Source organism: Pezoporus wallicus, unplaced genomic scaffold (assembly GCF_028554395.1).
Source record: "Pezoporus wallicus isolate ANWC-B61680 ecotype Strahan unplaced genomic scaffold, APGP_CSIRO_Pwel_v1 contig_2908, whole genome shotgun sequence".
Classification (NCBI taxonomy): domain Eukaryota; kingdom Metazoa; phylum Chordata; class Aves; order Psittaciformes; family Psittacidae; genus Pezoporus; species Pezoporus wallicus.
In genome coordinates, this window is record NW_026642179.1 from 1430238 (window position 1) to 1448157 (window position 17920).

General features: G+C 38.7%; 1 long non-coding RNA gene across 1 annotated transcript in view; it reads right to left on the reverse strand.

Annotated features, from left to right (window-relative positions):
* The window catches only part of LOC130609248 (uncharacterized), a 44561-nt gene that overhangs the window by 7411 nt on the left and 19230 nt on the right, over positions 1–17920 (reverse strand). The window contains exon 3 of the long non-coding RNA XR_008974741.1: positions 12826–12971. This is a non-coding gene — a long non-coding RNA (uncharacterized LOC130609248). The remainder of the gene's footprint in view (positions 1–12825; positions 12972–17920) is intronic.

The following is a 17920-nucleotide window of genomic DNA, read 5'->3' on the forward strand; positions in this document are numbered from 1 at the left end:
AACATGCATGCAAACTCAAGATTTAATTTCTGAAAGAGGTCTGTGTGAAAACATAAAATTTATTTCCTGTGAACATTTATCCTACTAAAATTCACTCATTCACAGGTTCATGGAAGTCAAACACTGAAAACATATGACTAACTAAACCTAAGTTCCCCTTAACGTTTAGGTGATATTCTTTTTTTTAGCACCAGTTGATGTGATCCCATCTTGTTTTTATTTCTCTATTTGAAAATCTATGGTTTGTACCAGAAATTTACCATCATAAAATCAGAAATCTGAAAGGTACCCCAGAGGATAATCTAATACACTGCTTGGACTAGCAATGGATCAATTGATCTCCTGCAATTCTTGACTGGCATTTGTTTAACTTGTTCTTAAAGGTCTCACTTTTTTCAGGGCACCAGATCAAATGATGAGCGGTTTTTGCTGTTTATGGTTTGGGGCTTTGTAGTTTCTTATTTTTTTTAAATAAAATTCTCACAAGATCTCTTCATGCCCCATCCCTGGCAGTGTTCAAGGCCAGGTTGGACGGGGCATTGAGCAACTTGGTCTAGTGGAGGGTGTCACTGCCCATAGCAGGAGGGGTTGGAACTGCATGATCCTTTAAGGTCCCTTCAAACCCAAACCATTCTGTGACTCTATGATTCTATTCTAAATTCATCTTTAGTCAATATCTATTATCTTCTGTTCCATTCAGCATGCAAATTATTCTTGCTCTCTTCTCCAGCAGCTATTTGCATAGGTGAACACTGTTTTATCCTCCTTCTGCAGCCTTCTCAAAGCTAACCAGCCTTCTTGAGGCCCATTCAATATTCCAATAATCTCTGATCATGTACTCTGCTGTGTCTTCAGTAAGTCCTACTTGCAGAGAACCTAAATGTGGACATAATGATCCAGCTAAAACTTCTACAATACACCACTTGCTTTTCAGGTTATACTCCTATTTACATACCCCAGGATGACATTTTTTACAGAAATACGATACTGCTCATTTAGATTTGGTGCAAGACCCATTTAGACTCCCCAACAATATCCCCCCCCCCCCCCCCAAGTTCTCTGCTCTGTGTGCCTGTATTAAAACAATTTTACAAACACGTATTTACAGAAGTGCTTTAATTTAATTTAAAACCTTCAGATAAATAATAAAAAACAAAAACAAAAAAAAAAAAAAACCAAAACACAAAAAAACTCAAAAAAAAAATTAAGATAAAGGCCATAATACCCTTTCATTTTATTTTTGCTCTTTTTCCAACTTCTTTCTCCTTGTTTTTATTAATGAAATCTTTTAAAACCAGGTTCATCTGGAGAGAAACTGCTAGACTCAACTCACTTCATAAATTATCGTTCCTAATGATTGTTTCCTTAAAAAAAAAGGAGAAAAAAAAAAAGAGCATAGGAAAACAAAGGCAAAGCTGCAAAAACTCAAACAAAACATTTGGGGAACAAAACTCAAAGAAAACATACCTGAAGAGTATAACACACTGAAAAATTAATCTCAGATTCTGCACTGCAGTTGTGGAGAAGGTAAACATACATTTTAGATATGTGATAATGAAGCAAAGACAAAGATATTCCTTGCACTCCCATACAGACCAAAAAGTACTTCTTTTGAGAAGTTTGTTTAACTTGGCACCCTGTACATAGCTAAGACTGCTCAAAAGTCTGATGCACTCCAGAAATGGATTTTCTGTCATGGAAATAGCAACTGAGCAAATATGTCACATTACATTTCATCAAGGTCTCGGTACGTTAGGCACAAACATACCCTAAGTTGCAACAAAATTTTCAAAAGTAAAAGTAGTAATAATAATAATTACACCAAAACCCCAAACAAACCAAAACCAAACCCATAAACAGTCAAAAACTAAGGAATGATCAGAGGAACACTGTAGAATGCAAGAGGTTAGTTAAAAGCTGCTCTCTTTAAAATTACTGACTTAGCAGGGAAAAGTGCATTATTCCAAGAAAAACAGGACCTATGTTCCTAGAACAATTTCTAGTTTCTTTATATCTGTGCTGAAACAGTGTAAAGCTAGACACAAAACTAAAAGACAATGCTATGAAATGCATAATTTCTGAAAGATTAATACTCTTCTTCCAGTAGGTCCTTGACCTACCTATTATAGGTTACATTTGTCATGCAGACCAATAAGATCTGGAATTCTGTGTTGAAGTGGACAAAACGTCAATGCTTTCTGAAAAAAATTGTGCTGTTTAGTGTCATCAGCATCTTGCTTCTGGTGTAATGTTTCTTGGTTTCAAGATTAATACCTCAGCTAGTGGAAGTAGTAGAGATGTATACACAGAAAACTTGTTCTTCACTGCCATTCATAACTTGCTGTTTTGGAAGCAGATCGATCAATCACAAGTAGGCGAGTGAGGGTGGATCAGAGATGGTGATGAAGACGCAGGGACCTGAAAGCTACCTTCACCTCTAGGCAGCAGAAGGGCAGCAAAACACCTGGCAAATGAAGACATCACAGTCCAAATAATTCTGGCAGTTAAAATCGTGAAGCAAAAAGTTGGGAGATTATGATATAGCGCTGGAATGTTCCTGTTGGAAAGGGACAGTCTTCCAGACTTAAGATGATGTACCCTGTATTATTATAAATTATGCTCACTAAAAACATAGCTTTGCTATAAAAATGTAACAACCCCAGGAAAAAAACAAACAAAAAACCCACATTAGTTCAATCAAACCAATTCAAGATTTTAAAATATAAAGTTCACAAAAGTACACTCTTTGTCAATGATTTGGCAAGCAAAGACATTTCACACACACATGGAGACAGAATAACTGAGTATTACCTTTTGCTGTCAGGTACTGGTGCTCTTGTCATTATCAGGAAAAAACGTGAAGATACATATTAACAAAACCTCAAAGAAATAGGATATTGTGTAGGAAATTTCAATTAGGCTTTTGTTTCCTTCTAGTCACCAACACTTAGGAACAGTTAATTTTATAGTGAGACATTGAATTTAAGCAAGCATCAGATGTCTCTATAGGGACCTAAGGAGGGGCATTTTTGTTCCCGCCAGGTAATATCACTGGACCCAAAGCTTGCCTGCAGATGCTTAGAAATACCTCAGTACTGCTAACCTGAGCATCTTATCACCTTTTTCCCCAAGAACTGTAGGCATATGTAAGATAGGCAACTTTTCTTCCCCGAATTTTAAATCTGCTATACACACAGCACATTAACCAGAGATAGATGGAATCAGATCTCTATGAGGAAAAGCATACCGTCCACATCTGTTTATGTGAGATTGGGAAAATAAGGTGTACTACAGCAACTTCATGACAATTATTAAAGAACATAATCTGAATAGGAAAAATTCCAATCAAGTTTGGAATTTGACCTAAGAGAAGAAAATTGCCGATAATTTTAAATCGGCATTAAGTTACTCCTGACAAACACAGAGACCAAGGACCTAGCCTTCAGCCTGCTTTTCAAGCTGTGCTATGCTGCTGTACATGGAATAATTAAGAGTCACAGGGTTACAAAAGGAAGAATCTCTCTATCCTACCGGTTACTTCTCTGGAAAGAGGATTTATGTCTTTGCATTGCAAGAAGCGTTTTAGGTATTCAGTGCAGCAATTGCTCAGTGCAACCTTCCAAGTTCTTCCACAGTGTTAGGTTAGAAGATGAGACCTGTGAAGAAACTGGTATGGGTTTGCATCCTCTGGAAGAGGAAAGGACTTAGAAAGGACTGTACAAGACAGCATTAGAAAGAAGGAATATGACTTCCATTTCCAGCTGTTCTCCGCATGAAAAAAAAAAGACAAACCCAAGATCCTGTAATTTTTGAAAGGACATGCATTTTTAACTTCATTCTTTTAGGGAAGTTTAGAGCTTAGCACTATAGTGAAAGCATGCAGATTTCAGCAGTCCAGAGTTGACCATATAGGTCCTTGAATGGGGATTTACCCAAAATCATCAAGCTTGGCTTTTCCTCCTGGCTACCTGGAACAGTTCCGTACTCAGACTCCTGGTTAAGAATTCCATCTTCCCCCGCTGACTGTGGGGACCATAGGTACCATGTGCCCATCAGAATGTAACTCCAATGTTAATAAAAATTACATAGGTCTTAAGTCTCATGTGCTCATGTCCTTCTATATGAGGCTAACATTCAGTCTCATAAGAGACAGATCCCAACTTTTTTTTCAGACTATTAAATAACACTGAAAAATTAAATTGTGGCAACCCATTCAAAATGAGTTGAAGATTTCAGGTTGAAATCTTCTTCCTTGTACTTTAATGGTCCCGAGATAAGAACTAATAATTCATCCATCAAGATAAGCAAATCCAATAATCCCCATGACAACTGTTTTCCAACATCGACAATGAAACAGAGCAATCTCCCAGCCATAAGTCATGGTTAATGCTCACTTTAGTAATTATACAGCTTCTACATAGTTGATTCACATCCAACTTAATATACAGCAAGAAATACAAAGACAACATTTCCTACAGCAAGCTCCTTCTTCTCTTTCTGTAACTTACAGCAAAGGAAGGCTGGGTGTTATGAAAAACGTAATGGCTGGTATTCGAGGCTCCTACAGATGTAAAGTAACAGGCAGGTCAGTTCAAAGACTTGGAATGACAGACTTTCATGGTAGAGAAATGTAAGAGTCGGCATTGAGAACCTGGTTACAACTATCACAAGAGTCAACAACTTAAACTGTTAACTTTGTTGAACTGCCAACTTACAAGAAGCTCTCCCAGTGCATTTGGAGAAGAGCACAGATTACCTCAACTGCCTTCCACAGGATATTTTGCATGCTCGCATTCAGCACAGAGTACAAGTAGATCCTTTGTTACAGCTTCAAGAAGTGAAGCTAGTCCTGTTGTTTCTGTTTTCTGGTTGCATCAATTCACGCGGTTTTGGTCAGTCTCTGCACAACTCTGATTTAAAGGAATAAGCGCTAAATTTAAATCTCCTTTGGCGAAAAAAATGTCTTCTCTACAGCAACAATGAATTTCTTTCTTGCAACAGAGAAAGACAACTGAAGCTAGTGAAATTATATCCTTGTCAGTTTGCTCTACTGGAGAACATTACCAACTCAGTGGCTTAAAACTCCTTTCAGAAAAAAAAAAAAAAAACACAAAAAAACACTGTTTTAATTGGGAAGCTCTTCTGCTGTAATTATAATAAATTTCAACTATACTTTCAAGAATTTATGGATTTTAATTCTGTATGGGTGAACTAGTCTTTTTGGAATTAAACTACAAAACTATGCTGTTGTTGAATTCTATTAATGTTCCAAGCAATTAGAGAGATTGTTTGTTGTGGTTTAACCCCAGCCAGTAACCCACTGCTTTGCAGCCATTCTCCCACCCCACTCCCCCACCCCCAAGGCAGGATGGGGAGGAGAACTGAAAGAATGCAAACCCCACAGATTGAGATAAGAACAGTTTAATAACCAAAATAAAAATATAGTGATAATAAAAAGAATACCACCACCAGCAATAGTAATAGGAAACAACAAGAAAAGAAATTAAATCTCAGACAACACAAGTGATGCACAATGTAATTGCTCACCACCCGCTGACTGATACCCAGCCTGACCTGAGCAGAGATTGGGCCCTTTCAGGTAACTCCCCCCAGTTTATGTACACAGCATGACGTGCTGTGGTATGGAATACCTCTTTGGCTAGTTTGCATCAGGTGTCCTGTCTCTGCTCTCTCTTGGCTTTTTGTGCCTCTCCTCAGTGGCAGAGAGACTGAAAAGTCCTTGATCGCAGTAAGCATTACTTAGCAACAACTAAAACATTGGTGTGTTAATCAGACACAGCACTGGACCAGGCACTAGGAAGGAGAAAAATAATTTACAGCTGAACCCACTACACTGTAGGACTACAGATGTATCATCTCTGTGACTGGCAAGAACTCACATCAGTGCAACCAGGAAACACCAGAGAGGTACACTGCAGGGAAGAAGAAAAAACTTTTGATATGCTTTTCTCAGTGAAACATTTTGAGCAGCGCTCACCTTCTCTGAAGTCTTACTATTGTTATGACAAATCAATGTAATAATTCATTTACATTGCTATAAGTCATTTTCATCTACAAATTTCAAAGCAGCATTAGCAAAGATCCATAGCATGAAGAGCAAGAGGTGCATCAGCTTTCCAATATCCAGCCTTATGCTTGCAGACCTGCAATCAAAAACCCTTTCTTCTGTTAATGGAAATAGCATTCACTTTAATGATTTACAGGTTGAAAAATCCTTAAACCCAATCCTACACTGAAAACCAAACACTGGTTAACCAACAAAGTTCAAACAGTCAGACAAGAGGAGGTCTTTTTCCTCAACAACGGCATTTCTTCTGGCTAATTCCAGCAAGAGGTTTCCTCCCTACATATCCTTCTGTGACAGAAAGCTTGGCACCATCTCATCCTACAAGAACAAGCTCTTCTGAACTTCCTGTCACTTCTTGCTGTAACCTCAACTCCCAAAGTCTCACACTATAAACAGTTACTCATCTGCTTATTTTATGAAATCATTCATGAACACAACATGGCACTTGTCTGCTAAGCTTCTCTGCCTGGAGGTAAAAAAAAAGGGGGGGGGGGGGGGGGGGTGTGGAAATCAAGGCCAAGGGGAGAAGTCATTTATTTGTGAAATTTCAGAGCTTTAATTTTGAACAGATTTATAAAAAATAATAATTAAAAAAAAAAAATCAACATTCCTTAAAATTAATACAAACCTCTTAAGATGCTGATTTAGTCAAAGCAACCACTTGGTTCTCATTTTTGTTCTACTACCTTTATTCACTAATCTGAGTGAATCCTTATGACAATGGTAAGCCATTCTAAGGAAACATTTAAAACAAATCAAAGAACAACTTTGGAGCTATGCACTTTTAAGTAGTTCAAGTTAGGCATAAAAAATAGGACTCAGCTCAGCTAGCTTCAGACAACTACATCCTGGTCAGATCTAGTTGTCTAGACTTCCTTCAGTCAAGTGAAAGAAACAGACAGTTTAGGATGGGAATCCTGGCATGCCAACAAAACACACTCTCATGTTCATTGACCACACAGAGAATCCAACCTCTGCTTTCACTACAGGGAAATACAAGGCAGAATCGCAAGTTCAGGCAAGACGCATCTCAGCTATCCCTTGCATATAATTTTTTTTTTCCCCAGTTTACAGACATTCAATTGAAGCATTCAAGTGTGCAGCATTTCTAAAAAGATCTTGGAGTATCTCAGCCTGGAAATTACCCCAAAAGGAAACACTTAAACATTTGTAACCAATTGCTATTTAGGCTATTCAGGCAGATGGGTTACTTCACTCATTTTCAGCTGTGCTGTAGATGTCTTGAGGGTCACTTGTAGTAGCTTGATCCAGCACTTCTTTACAGCTACAAGTGGTCAAAATATTTACAACTCAAAATTGCGATTAACATCACAGAAGACACAAACAAAACCCAATCATGAAGCGTCTAACACCATCTAAATTTTTAGAGTTAAGGTTTATTTCCTTAACACTTCCTAACAGAAGAAATACTTTTCTTATGACTTGTTTTGAAATTTGAAAATGTTCAACATTTAATGCAGTGAGGGCTAATCTGCCTGAATTTATTTCCTTAGATGGTCAGTTTGATGCTCGCTTTTTTTAATACTGATCTTGCAATTCATAGCAATAAACTAACAATGTCCGTTTTTGACACATCTGTAATTCCCAAACTTCCTCGAAATTGTTCATAGAACTGAATTCAGTCTCCAGATAAGAATCTCCCATTTGCATAACTGACTCCTGAATTTTGTTTTGTCTGTCTTTAGAGGATTTGAAGAGAGTTGGTATTTGTTCCTGACACAAATTTCCATTTTAAAACCTATGATGCTCTCCATTTCTGAAAATTCCTTGTAAATTTTCATTAGGGAAATGAAAAGGCACAAATACCCTCTAACATACTAATCTTCACTACCTTACTTGAACCAATTTCTAAAGAAAGTGAAGATGAAATATTAAATTATATAACAAATTCAATTAACTGCATGGTGTATATTACATACATACATTTAACTAATAAGAGTGACCATGGATATGTTCATTTCTCTTCAGGAAATGGGATAAGAAATTGTCAGCTATGCTGCTGCTGCCTGTAAAGACAGACATTTAGTACGATAAAACTGACAGAAGAGAAATATTCCACTGCATTTTATCTTGCTATTCTGCCTTTCTTCACAATGCAAGCATGCAGTGAAATAATTTCAAAGAAGTCTCAGAAGCACCAACATCATTCATCTTTCCCCCAGAATGCAAGAAACAATGCATATTCCACAAAATTATCTATGGAGCAGAACATTTGCTTTCTGTGACATTCGGCTAAAACATCCTGTTTTCTGAAGGTATTAGTTTTACAAGCTAAAAACCTCTGTTAGAAACATTTTCAAGCCAGACAAGTGCTGACTTCCTTCTAAAGAAAAAAAAAACAAAAAAAAAAACATTGAGAAAGTCTGGTGAACACTAAGCCCAGGACCTGGGCCTGAGAAAGGTCAAGTCTGTTCTAAATGCAGAGCCAGTGATCTTCCAACAGAGTTCAAAAATCTACATCCTCTCCTCTCCTCTTCCACTCCCAGTATAAATCATGGATTATTTAGATAATTTTTTGGGGACAAAGGTTAATGAGTCTTTAGGTCAAAAACCACTAGCAATCAGCATTATCAAATTAAACTTTTTTTTTTTTTTTGGTTACTGTTGTGTTCCTCATTTTTCCCTAGGAAAAAATTTTAATCCAAATTGGAAAAAAAACAAAACAAAACAACCCAAACTAAAACAAATCACAAAAAAAACAACCACCAAAGTAAAGTAAACCGAACAAACCCTTTTAAGAGATTATTTTTCCTGAGCATGAATTCTATACACACACACTGTAGAGTCCCCGTAAAATCACATACCTATTTATCAGGAACAATGAATGCACCGCTGTGATTCTTCCAAGACATAATCAAGATGTTAGCTCGTTCTATACTTCAGAAATGCACAAACTTTCCTGCCTCAAAAAAAAAGCTTGGCAACTAAAATGAAAAGATAATGTTTATAATGGAAGAGAGGTATGTGAAAAAAACAGGTACTGAAAGTAAAATGAGTACTTAATGCCTACTACATGCCTAGATTTAAGTAACAAACCAACAGTTACAAGAGCTCAAGCTTCAGGACATGTCATGGTTTAAGCCCAGCCGGTAACTCAAAACCCAGGAAAAGGCAGTCAGCATATTAATGACCATCACAATTTACAGACACACCCTTTACTGAGCTTCTGTAGTTGCCTACATCTGCTGAGATAATTTGTTAAATGCCTACATCACAAACAACTGTATTTTCTCTTGCATCTCACCATTCTAGAGCACTGAATTATGGGGAATGGGGAGGGAACAAGATTTATTAAAGAGGCCAGGTAGTCCCAGGCAACTATACACTCTTCTAACACAGATAACAGTAACAAAGAAATGCTGATTTGTGTTGGTGTTTTAGTCTGAGGTTTGATGTTTGCTGTTCTTCGGGTTTTTTTTTTAAATTCATAGAATCATAGAATATTTAGGGTTGGAAAGGACCTTAAGATCATCAAGTTCCAACCCCCTGCCCTGAGCAGGGACACCTTACACTAAACGACTCACCCAAGGCTTCGTCCAACCTGGCCCTGAACACTGCCAGGGATGAAGCATTCACAACCTCCATGGGCAACCCTTTCCAGTGCCTCACCACCCTAACAGGAAAGAATTTCTTCCTTATATCCAATCTAAACTTCCCCTGTTTAAATTTTAACCATTACCCCTTGTCCTGTCACTACAGTCCCTAATGAAGAGTCCCTCCCCAGCATCCTTATAGGCCCCCTTCAGTTACTGGAAGGCTGCTATGAGGTCTCCATGCAGCCTTCTCTTCTCCAGGCTGAACAGCCCCAACTTTCTCAGCCTGTCTTCATACAGGAGGTGCTCCAGTCCCTTGATCATCCTCGTGGGCCTCCTCTGGACTTGTTCCAACAGTTCCATTTCCTTTTTATGTTGAGGACACCAGAACAGTACAAGATGCTCCAAGTAAGGTCTCATGAGAGCAGAGCAGAGGGGCAGGATCACCTCCTTCGACCTGCTGGTCACGCTCCTTTTGATGCAGCCCAGGATACAGTTGGCTTTCTGCACTGTGAGCGCACACTGAAGCCGGCTCATGTTCCATTTCTCATCAACCAACACCCTCAAGTGCTTCTCCACAGGGCTGTTCCAGTCGTCTTCTTTGTCCAACCTGTAGCTGTGCCTGGGATTGCTCTGACCCAGGTGTAGGACCTTGCACTTGGCATGGTCAAACTTCATGAGGTTGGGATGACATTCCTTTCCTCCAGGGTATCAACCGAACCACACAGCTTGGTGTCATCAGCAAACTTGCTGAGGGCGCACTCAATCCCACTGTCCACGTCAGTGACAAAGATGTTGAACAAGACCGGTCCCAACAATGGTCCCTGAGGGACACCACTCGTTACTGGTCTCCAGCTGGACATTGAGCCATTAACCACAACTCTTTGTGTGCGGCCATCCAGCCAGTTCTTTATCCACCGAGTGGTCCACCTACCAAATTGATGTCTCTCCAATTTAGAGACAAGGACGTCGTGTGGGACAGTGTTGAACGCTTTGCACAAGTCCAGGTAGATGAAGTCAACGATTAAATTAAATATTTATATTTTTTTCCAGGAAAGCTTTCTATAGAAATACAACGGCAGTCATCTTAAAATAATTCCTGTCAGATGTTACTGTATTAACTGTAACACGAATTTATAACACATTGTATTAGGCAAGTTATCTACTAGCACAGGACACTGAGTCATGCTGATACAGAATTTAACTGCTGTACTTTAAGCTATTTTTGAGAGGAAAGTTTGAAACCTTCTGCCTAGGCTCATCTAGAAAGCAGAAGATACAGCACTACTCCTACAGGGCTAACCCCAAAATCTCCAGTTACAAAATCCTTACTCCAGCACTTGTAAGACTTTCCTGGACTATTCATTTTAGTTCATATTTCCCAGGTATTCCCCTGGCCTTCCCCCCTTTAGTTGTTTTGGGTTTTTTTCCCCTTAAAGTACTTTCACAGTTTCAAGTAATAAGATGAGGAGGGTAAAAACAAATCAACCACCAAAATCACCCAGAGAAAACATTTTAATGGCAGCTGTAAACCTGCCATGCTATTAAATAGGGATTTGAAGGTTGGCAGCAAACAGCAAAGGCCTCTACTTCAGAAACATAGTTTCCACAGCTCCCATGAAATTCCCTACACATCTGAAGAGAAGTACAGTTCTCTCCCTAAAAATCTTATATCTTCTCACTGTAGGACTTGTTCTGATGTCCAGCAACTCACAGCAGCACACATGTTCAAGCCTCTCAGCTCCTCATATGGAGCACAGACTAACCAGCCAAAACCTAAGCTGGATTTTTACTACAGCTGGCTCTCTGCTATTTAGCAGAAAAAAGAAATAATGAGCAACCAGGCTGCTTCCACTATATTCTCAGTACTTCTGCTACTGCTGCTTCAGTATCATGAGGGAACAGGAAGAATGGTAAGACACTAGAGAAATGGAAGCAAGAGAGAGGCAACACAAAGGTTAAGTGAAAAGACAAGGTAGTACACCTTCTGGTTTCAGAAACCACAGAGCTGGAGACCCAGAGCCTCTATGAGAAAAAATACCATGCTTTTATTGCTCTATTGCTCTTCCATGGTCTCTTGGGTATCATCTCCTGACCTCCAAGCTAGATGTTTAATCTGACCCTGCACAACTGTTCTCATTATTGCATATTTAAGACAGCTTCATTATTAATAGAAGAAAATACCTTTATACCCAGCCCTGTTACAGAATTCTCTATTATCCTTCCTCTTGTCACAGTTCCATTAACAGATGCTAGTACTCTCTGTTATCCTTCCTCTTGTCACTGTTCCATTAACAGATGCTAGTATTTTCCACATTAACAAGTATGTTCAGAGATGCATTAACATCTTCATATTGTTACATATATACCACTAGACATTATGACCGTTCATTGAACACACTGTATTTGTTGCTTCTACCAAAGGCAGAACTTCTGCTCTTTTCCCTTGTGTGGCAGGAAAATGTACATAAATGCTGGCCATAACATATATGTTAAGAAAAGTGCTATGAAACATATGGATATTTTGTAAAAAGCTACAGAAACTAATTCTGATTTCACATTAACCAGCCTAAGTTGGGAGAAACTCCAGCCATGTTACCTCAGTGCCAAAAGCAGCACAGGATCAGCATCCAATCCTAAATGTCTCTAATGCATCTAGATGGAAAAGTTCAGGAAATATAAAACTGCACTACAAAGTTTGCTATGTGTTTTAATAGCAAACTTTGGGATGAGAAGCACTGAAGTATCAAACATTAAAATGCTTGCTTTGCCTCCTTTGCATCTTCTGATCAACTCTCATCCATGAATTGCAAAGTCTCATGGAGGCATTGTAATTAGCATACTTCCTTCCTTTCTGGAACCATGCTGATTTTTTAAAGGGAAGTGTAAGACATTCTTCCACTTACAATCGAATGTAAATTAAATAATGTATTAATTATTTCAGTAGCACTTGATATTTATTTTAATTAATCTTTAAGTCAGACATCAACACTGGGGAGTAACAGCAGGACATCAAAAGCAGAAAAAGTTTTGTGGTTTGGGGCTTTTTTTCCTTGTTTGAGAGCATTTTTAATGACAAATTGAACAATGCACTAATTTTTTTTTTTTTTTTTTAATATAAGTTTGATGAAATCAAACTATATACAACGACTGTTCCCAAAGAAAAGCTTCTGAATGCAAGACCTGTATGAGCAGGGCAAGAAATAAAGGCCACCAGCCCCACTTCATCTCAGTCTTCACTACAGAGCTGCGTATGGCATGTTGGGATTGGCAGTCTCTGCTTGAACAGCATTAAGAAGTTCAATTAGACTTGCTTCCTCAGGCTGTGGCTGGAGGTAAAAAAAAAAAACCAAACCAAACCAACTCTCCATATGCCCAGGAGTTTTGCTGGGTGCTATGTCCTGACCCAGGCAAAGCACCTCTTCCCCTTATCTTTGTCACCAAAAAGATGACCCACACACATATGCCAGGCTTTGCTACTGGAGCTAATCCTGAATTAACAAGGCTCAGGCTTGCATTTAGATCTCTGACTAAAACACCTCCCTGGCACAAGAGAATTTATGCTGACAAGCAGCCAACAATCCCTTCCATGCCCTGGAGCTAACTGGTGTGAAGAGCTGATGATGGCAGTCTAGGCAAAGGGACCTATGGTCTCCTTGCTCCATCTCCTGTCACACATCACTGCAGCAAGCCACAGCACCAAGATCACCTTTGCCTATCCCAGGAACTTAAGTGAACTACAGATGAACTTTTCCCATCACTTCAAAGTGGCAACAGAAGCAAACACCATTTCTTTTTTATTATTTAAATTTTTTAAAACTGGGAATATTTTTTTCCTGGTCAAGCTGAACTTACACAGACTAACATTCTGAACCTTTTATTACAACTGCAAAACAAGAATTACTTTAGCACTTCAAAACACTGAGATCAAGACTCTTAAGTTTTGACCCGATTTTCACCTAGACATATGAATTATTCCTTACTAAGATGCTACAGGTTTTACATCAACATAGGCCAGTATTAACTGCTTTACTTGTCTGCATTCAGCCTCTACAGATACCACAAGTATATCAAAACATAACAGTCATATTTCTGGGAAAACACAGGCCTTCTCTTCTTAGAGAAATCTGAATTGGATTAAAATAGCAGACAGACTGGTCTAAAATTAGTCCAGTTTTCAGCGGTTTGGTTTTTTTTTTTAAGATAATAATAAATCTGCTTAAATATTTTTGTTGCCTGTGACCCTAAATAAATCACTTAGTGTTGTGTTTCATTTTCTTCCATCCATCAAATTGCAGCTGGAACAGAAGGAAGAAGAAAAGAGGAAACGCAATTCTGGCATGACTTTTGTGTCACAATCATTCAGGAGCATGCTTGGTAAATAACATGGATAGGATCAGTCCTGTGTACGCTTGGGACACTAGCTCACAGGAAGCGTGTACTGTGCTTAGCACATCAGTTCCCGACCCTCCACCCCAATTTCCTTCCCTGTGCCCACACACTGTATGGCCAGCTCTGGAAGCAAGGCAGGCACAGAGGCTTATCCAACTTTATTTTGAGTAGCACAGAGGGCAGGTACTCTCTGGAAGACATTTGTTCTAATGAATACCACCATCGAAATGCAAAAAGCCCCTCAACGTAACTAAAAAAGCCACAACTTACACCCCACCTTCGGTCTCAACTGTGCTTTCACTTAAAAAAGGATTATTGTACTACAGTTATTTTAACTGACTCAAAATAAACTTAGAGTTCCCAAGATAATTAGAAATTTCTGCACAAAGTAAACCCCACATTCCTCCCCAATATTCACAAAGTATCATAAAGAAGAAAAGTATCTCATACTATTTGCTCTACCTTTAATTTAGATAAAACAGAAGAAAACCACCTTTTCTCTGAACAGAGACAAGCTCAGATGGCTGATATTCCAAAGGTCTTTTTAGAAGTGACTGACAACAACATGGCTCAGTTCTGCAAGTCTCCTCACAGCTGAGCCCTATATCTCTCTACAGGAGATCAAACAGTAGCAGTTCCTCCAGGCCTTTCCCACTTGTGACCTTCTGGGTAAAAGCTCATCAATATGGAGTCTAGGTGTACTCAAGCTATGCTGTAAATCACAGGCAGCAACTCCATAGCACACAGTGATTAGGTGTCTAATAGGCAGTCTCTTGTTTCCTGTCACTCATCCTTATAGTAGCATTTGGCTTTTAGACAGGAGCTACCTCTCAACATTTTACACAGCTTCAGATACTAAATATTTCCATCACTCGTACAGTTCCACCCCTCCAAAAATCCCTCTCCAAAGGAACACATAACCCAATATTAACCTGCAGAGTTTCTCATCTTTTTTTACACTACATTAAAGTATTTACACTAATTGGAGACATGTGCTTAAACATCACAGAGGTTGCTCTGCAAATCCTACCCCTTCTTTTTCTAATCAGCACACGTGGGAAAAAAGAAGTTGCTTTCACAGCCAGGCAGTAGAAATGCCACTTTCAAAGTCACAGTCCTGATAAGAAGTTACAGAGTACAAATGCAACTTTCCTCTTCATAATTGTTTTCTGAATCTGTCTAGTCACTCAAAATTCCCTTTTTTTTTACATGCATTTCTGCTTTGCACATTTCAGTGACTCTCCCATACAACTTCAAATACAGACAATATAATGAGCATTAAAGCTCTTTGAAAACCTATGCCCTGAATTCAATTAGCAGTCTCAAGAATCCAGCAGTTAGCAGCAAGTCCAAAACATGTAATAGGATTATTTGAGAGTTTAATGATGAATAAAGCCCTACCCAAATATTTTCTTTCTTGCTTTCTTCTCCTCTAAAAGTATTTAACATAACTGTCTTTAAGTCTAACTTATTTCAGTATATAAAGTGGCATTTAGGTTGGTACAGAAAAGACCTATCAATTGGATACCCATTACCTCCACCTGCCTCATCACATAGCAGTTCCACTTGCACTGAAACTATATTCAGCTGTTAACAGCAGACATTAGCAAATGTTGCTAAGAACAGACACACTTAGGAGTGATCACATCCGTCTGTGCTCCTCATCATCTACAGCCTCTGATTCAGACAGGTCCCATCAATACCACACAACATTTGGCCTGGGTCTTCCGAGGACCTCATGTTGAAATAACAAGAACATTGTCACAGCATTCCACTGACTAAGGCTAAGAGCAAGCACTTCATGCTCTGATGAGCTAGAGGTACTTGAGGATCCAGGGTCTTCAGGGATAGCATTAAGAGGACTTTATAAAACAGAGGAAGCCAAACCTGTAACAGTCTTAACCAAACTACCAGCAGCAACTACACCCTGGAGTAAAATTTCTCCAAACCATATCTTTCATTAGTCTTTGGGAAATCTACTTTATTCCAATGAAAGTCCAAGAGCAATGTTACAAATAAACAGTCAAGGAATTTTGTTTCAGTGTCTAAAACACACAGTTACTCTTTATTAACAGAACTTACAATATTTCTATTTGCTGCTACTTCCATCTCAGGACATTCTCTACCCAGAAACATGGGGGGATGTGTGGGGTGTATATGTGTAAAATTCAATTCTCTGCCACAATTAAAAAAAAAAAAAAAGCTTCCAAGCCTGAAATTATGACCCACAAACTTACAAGCAATCAGTTCCAGACACAAAACTCCAGAGCCACTCACCAAACTGGAATCAATTCCAGGAGAAATGCAGAGCTACAGTACAGAGCACAACTTGAGGGAAGCAAGTTTTAAGTAACTGCTCCAGGAATAAGCTCGAACAAACCAAACCAGATCTAGCACAGCCCTGAGCTAAGCTGTAAGAAAGCCCAGCTCATAAAAAGCCCATAGCCTACCACACATGCAAATTGCCACTATTTAGTTAAGAGAAGTCACCTTTTCCATCTCCTTTGTACTGCTGTGGCATTGACAAAACTGTTTCAGGGCTCTTCACTGCCTATGTAATGTTAAGACGTGAGTTATGTAGGTACTGTATTGCCAGAAAATGCCTCTATTGTGCCTTGGAATTTCTTGGGGGTTAGATGCAATATATTCGCCTGATTGGTATATAAGAAAGTCAGTCTTTCTGGTAGAAATCTCCTCTTAACTTTGATGCACTGAAGAAAACTGAGCTCTCCATCTGGAAAGAATTCATAAAGCTCTACAGTATTAAAACACCAATAGGAACAAAAAGCTTTGATGTAATTATTACCAGTAGGTGGTATGCATTAACTGCTATTTTCAAACCAGCAGGTTATTCAGCAGCTTTAGAAACAATAAAACCCTCAAGACCTGAGGCAAAAAAAAACCAAAACCCAAACAACTAAAAAACAGTTTAAAAAAACTAAAAAAAAATCATTAACAAATCTTAAGCATTCATGATAAATTGCAATTATAAGCAAGCATTCATGCTTGCAATAATTAGCAACATACCTCAACATTACTGAATGCCAATGAAGTCAAGAATACTCTTCACGAAAGAACAATACAGTGGAGGTGGCCAAGTTGTATTTAAACGGAGGCATAGGCAATTTTGTTAACTGAAGAAAGGCCAGCTGTAAATAGGATGGGCTTACAGTTTGTAGCATTTCTTCAGAACCAGGAACTACACAGACTGAAATGAAACCACTTTTCTCTAAAGATTTTAAAAAACGATAGTGTGCTTGCTAGCCATTTTTCAAAATACTTATCAGTAACATGACATTTTTACTCTAAATTGGAGCTTTGGTGAATGAGTATTTTGAGTTCTGTTGTCAACAAGAATCTCCCAAGACTTTAAAGTGTACACCTAAGAGAAATATCAATTTAACATCAAGTGTACATCTAAGTAGCTGTAATCTGAACACAAGATGTACATCTAAGCGCAACATTGGCAGACAAACAAGGTAGCCTGCTCAATTCCTATTCAGTACAGCAACAAAAAAACCTCCTGAGCAACCAAACCCAAACACTAGTAGTATGGACTGTTGTTCTATTTCCAGTGACACCAAGCTCAAATTTTATTTAATTATGCTCTAGGTAAATACAATAAATTCTTACCAAAGTTGTTTATGTGTCCTGGGTTCAGCAGTAGCAGTCATTTTTCTCCTCCTTGGTAGCTGGTGTAGTGCAGTGTTTTGACTTTCAGCTCGGGAACAGAGCTGATAGCGATGTTTTGGTTTGGCCAAGGACTTTGTGAGCCTCATGCTCTGCCAGGGAGGAGGGGAAGCCAGGAGGAAGCAAAGACAGGACACCTGACCCAAACTGACCAAAGAGGTATTCCATACCACAGCACGTCATGCCCAGGATGTAA